At 37.6% G+C, this 5,378-nt stretch overlaps 1 long non-coding RNA gene across 1 annotated transcript; it reads left to right on the forward strand.

Annotated features, from left to right (window-relative positions):
• Positions 1-389: 389 nt before the first annotated feature.
• Positions 390-1,032, forward strand: LOC119767114. The gene is made up of 2 exons (XR_005277333.1): positions 390-635; positions 703-1,032. It is a non-coding gene; the product is annotated as an uncharacterized LOC119767114 (long non-coding RNA).
• The last annotated feature ends 4,346 nt before the right edge of the window (positions 1,033-5,378 follow it).

Consider the following 5,378-nt stretch of genomic DNA (forward strand, 5'->3'; position numbering starts at 1 on the left):
ATGGTTTTTTGCCCACCTATCCGGAATAGTTCAACTTTTGTCATCTTGGCGCACCCTCCCACTGAGAATTTTGGCTCGAGCCTCGAGTCGATCTGGCTCGAAATCGAGCCTGAATCGAGTCGAGGCTCGAGCCAAAATTCTCAGTGGGCTACTATGCTCTACTACACTCAAAATAATGTTCACCGCGATACTGCATGAAAATTCCGGTGGCAGCCAATTTTTGGTCCAAAACAACGTTTCACATGAGTCATGCAACTATCACCATGCATTCATGTCAACTCTGCTTGGTTTTCACGCAGCTTGCTTACACTCACACAACTGAATGTCACGTGAAATCCATGCCTGAAAATTTGGAGGCGTGACTAGCGGTTTGCATGACAATCTTGCAACACCCGCATGAAAACTAGTATGGAAAAAATCCATACACCTTTTCATGCAATGTTGTGGTGAAAAGTTGTAGATGGTTGCATGAATTTCCTGTCTGAAAATTTCGGTTCGCTTGTCGAGGATTTCAATCGTCAGTTTCGTCCCGGCGCTCGACTCGGCATGAAGTGCGAGCAAATAAGTTAGAATTTTTTGATAGGCACAAAAAAGAGTTCAAGAATCACTCGCCGTATACTGTTTCGGATCGGATGGTAAGTGTTTTGCATTTTTTGAAAATAAAATCAATACTAATCTGTGCGTTCATACTTTTATTTTCAGAGAACTAATAACGACAGGACAAAAAATGCATCGGAAGTGGGACCAAGCGATCAGGGCGAGCACCACAAAAATCCTGCTGCAGCTGCAAAGAAAAACCTGCCAAAGAAGGCTAAAAGCCTTCAGCGCTTTAAAATTCCGCACCGCATCAACCCTCCCGGGCAGCAAGACTTGATGACCCGGTGAAAAGGACAACGACCAGATGCACGTTGCTGGCCTCTCGAAGGTGCCTTCTTCAGCAAGTGTTAAATTTGGTTGCCAAATGATTGATTTTTAAGTGTTTTGAGTGATTATTTTAGTGTGGGTACGTTGTATCGAAGTTCTAAATGTGTTGAAAATAAAAAAATAATTGAAACTATCCAATGCGTGTTGTTTTATAAGAAAAATAAGAAATAATCAAATAAAAGAAAAAAAAGTAGCAAAAACCCGCAATAAAAATCACGCAGTCTCCACGTGGCGATCATGTGGCTAACGCATGAATGGTCATTAGGGTGCCCAGAAAAAATGACCCCCAGCTCCACAAGCCGAAAACTGATCCCTAGGGTATTCTAAGCCTCTGTGCAAAATTTGAGCGAAATCGGTCAACATTAACCCATTGATACTCGGGCATGAAGTTTGTATGGGAAAAATCGTCAAAATGTATGGAGAAACGGCACAGTTTCGTAATTCTCCCTGTAGGTGGCGTTGCGAGTGTCCAAAATTTGCCAAACGTGAAATTCTTATGTGAAATTTAATGCCCAACAACTTTGTAGAAGAGTGCAAGACGATCCGAGTTAACCCCAAAAAGTTATTAGCATTTTAGTGAAGTGGTCTCCAACCGACATGGCCAAAGGGCCTAATCCGGTATTGCCACTAAGGAAAGCAAGCATAAAATTGTAATTTTGGGATATTTTTTGTCAAACAAAGAAAACAAAATGAACAAAGTATGAATTAGACTAAATCGATCCAGCTGAATCCGAATTTAAAGGTTGATAGGCGGAATTTTTAAAGAGACGCAAGACATTCAAGATGGCGGCCAAGATGGCGGCTGTATAGAAAACCCTATACATAAAGGGTATTATGCGACCTGCGAACGACTACTCAAATTTAACTAATCTTGGGGCTTTGAACACGATTAAGACCACTACAGACTTCCAAACAGACAATGTTATTCAAACCAAGATGGCGGCCAAGATGGCGGCTGTATAGAAAACCCTAAACACAAAGGGTATTATGTGACCTGCAAACGACTACTCAAATTTAACTAATCTTGGGGCTCTAAACACGATTAAGACCACTACAGACTTCCAAACAGACAAGGTTATTCAAACCAAGATGGCGGCCAAGATGGCGGCTGTATAGAAAACCCTAAACACAAAGGGTATTATGTGACCTGCAAACGACTACTCAAATTTAACTAATCTTGGCGCTCTGAACACGATTAAGACCACTACAGACTTCTAAACAGACATGGTTATTCAAACCAAGATGGCGGCTGTATAGAAAACCCTAAACACAAAGGGTATTATGTGACCTGCAAACGACTACTCAAATTTAACTAATCTTGGGGCTTTGAACACGATTAAGACCACTACAGACTTCCAAACAGACAATGTTATTCAAACCAAGATGGCGGCCAAGATGGCGGCTGTATAGAAAACCCTAAACACAAAGGGTATTATGTGACCTGCAAACGACTACTCAAATTTAACTAATCTTGGGGCTCTAAACACGATTAAGACCACTACAGACTTCCAAACAGACAAGGTTATTCAAACCAAGATGGCGGCCAAGATGGCGGCTGTATAGAAAACCCTAAACACAAAGGGTATTATGTGACCTGCAAACGACTACTCAAATTTAACTAATCTTGGGGCTCTGAACACGATTAAGACCACTACAGACTTCCAAACAGACAATGTTATTCAAACCAAGATGGCGGCCAAGATGGCGGCTGTATAGAAAACCCTAAACACAAAGGGTATTATGTGACCTGCAAACGACTACTCAAATTTAACTAATCTTGGGGCTCTAAACACGATTAAGACCACTACAGACTTCCAAACAGACAAGGTTATTCAAACCAAGATGGCGGCCAAGATGGCGGCTGTATAGAAAACCCTAAACACAAAGGGTATTATGTGACCTGCAAACGACTACTCAAATTTAACTAATCTTGGGGCTCTGAACACGATTAAGACCACTACAGACTTCCAAACAGACAATGTTATTCAAACCAAGATGGCGGCCAAGATGGCGGCTGTATAGAAAACCCTAAACACAAAGGGTATTATGTGACCTGCAAACGACTACTCAAATTTAACTAATCTTGGGGCTCTGAACACGATTAAGACCACTACAGACTTCCAAACAGACAATGTTATTCAAACCAAGATGGCGGCCAAGATGGCGGCTGTATAGAAAACCCTAAACACAAAGGGTATTATGTGACCTGCAAACGACTACTCAAATTTAACTAATCTTGGGGCTCTAAACACGATTAAGACCACTACAGACTTCCAAACAGACAAGGTTATTCAAACCAAGATGGCGGCCAAGATGGCGGCTGTATAGAAAACCCTAAACACAAAGGGTATTATGTGACCTGCAAACGACTACTCAAATTTAACTAATCTTGGGGCTCTAAACACGATTAAGACCACTACAGACTTCCAAACAGACATGGTTATTCAAACCAAGATGGCGGCTGTATAGAAAACCCTAAACACAAAGGGTATTATGTGACCTGCAAACGACTACTCAAATTTAACTAATCTTGGGGCTCTGAACACGATTAAGACCACTACAGACTTCCAAACAGACAATGTTATTCAAACCAAGATGGCGGCCAAGATGGCGGCTGTATAGAAAACCCTAAACACAAAGGGTATTATGTGACCTGCAAACGACTACTCAAATTTAACTAATCTTGGGGCTCTGAACACGATTAAGACCACTACAGACTTCCAAACAGACAATTTTATTCAAACCAAGATGGCGGCCAAGATGGCGGCTGTATAGAAAACCCTAAACACAAAGGGTATTATGTGACCTGCAAACGACTACTCAAATTTAACTAATCTTGGGGCTCTGAACACGATTAAGACCACTACAGACTTCCAAACAGACAAGGTTATTCAAACCAAGATGGCGGCTGTATAGAAAACCCTAAACACAAAGGGTATTATGTGACCTGCAAACGACTACTCAAATTTAACTAATCTTGGGGCTCTGAACACGATTAAGACCACTACAGACTTCCAAACAGACAAGGTTATTCAAACCAAGATGGCGGCTGTATAGAAAACCCTAAACACAAAGGGTATTATGTGACCTGCAAACGACTACTCAAATTTAACTAATCTTGGGGCTCTGAACACGATTAAGACCACACACTTCCAAACAGACAAGGTTATCCCTCTACAACCCAACCCCGCCTTTAGACGGGCTTCGATTTAAAAATCGCCAAAAATCCATTGTTCAACAAATTTTTGATCTTTAAAAAGCATTGGAAAGAAGAGCCCTTAAATTTTAAATACTGTGTGGGTTGGAAGTACTTGATTATTGTGAGTGACTTCGTCAATGTTTTTAAAAATGTATTTTTAAAATGCTTTGGTTGTGTTTTTACTAACATTTCCTAGACTTTAAGTAAAAAGAAGAATGCAGTATTTTTTCTAGTGCCCCAGACTTTGCCTCTTAACATTTATTTACAATTTAAATGATTATGGTGCCATTACAAAGCAGAAAATGTTGAAAACATGCAAAAATAAATAAAAAAGTTACTGTAAAAACATGAAAAAATAAATAGGCAAAATGTAATGATAGGAGGTGGTAGAAAAGACGAAACTACTACCTAAAACAAACATAAACCTAACAAAAATAATTTAAATTAAAATACTTAAAACGAAACAAGAAAAAGATAAAACAAGAGAAGTGATGTTTTTCGTAGAACAAAAGTTGCTCAAAATGATAGAAAATTCTAATTTGGCTTCACAAATATTGATGAAATTATTTGAAATGAATTGTTTTTTGTTTTTTTACTAATTTGGTATTTTAATATTTTAATGTTTTAGTATTTCAGTATTGAAGTATTTAAATATTTTAGTACACTCAATCCCCGGTGGTTGGTTACTTTTTCGTTTGAATCTTTTTTAGTTTTTACCCCGTTGGTTTGACAAAGTCGAACTAAAAGTGACGAACGGTCACTTTTTTCACGGGACTCACACATACTATCAAACAAAATGGTAGTAATTGTAAGCACTGTGTGAAAAGCGTGACAAACTAAAAGTGACCCCTTTCAACAGTTGGTTTCAAATCATCGGGATTTCAGTGTGTTATAGTATTTTAGTATTTTCGTATTTCAGTATTTTAGTATTTTAGTATTTTAGTATTTTAGTATTTTAGTATTTTAGTATTTTAGTATTTTAGTATTTTAGTATTTTAGTATTTTAGTATTTTAGTATTTTAGTATTTTAGTATTTTAGTATTTTAGTATTTTAGTATTTTAGTATTTTAGTATTTTAGTATTTTAGTATTTTAGTATTTTAGTATTTTAGTATTTTAGTATTTTAGTATTTTAGTATTTTAGTATTTTAGTATTTAAGTATTTTAGTATTTTAGTATTTTAGTATTTTAGTATTTTAGTATTTTAGTATTTTAGTATTTTAGTATTTTAGTATTTTAGTATTTTAGTATTTTAG

The sequence above is a fragment of the Culex quinquefasciatus genome, chromosome 2 (assembly GCF_015732765.1).
Source record: "Culex quinquefasciatus strain JHB chromosome 2, VPISU_Cqui_1.0_pri_paternal, whole genome shotgun sequence".
Lineage (NCBI taxonomy): Eukaryota > Metazoa > Arthropoda > Insecta > Diptera > Culicidae > Culex > Culex quinquefasciatus.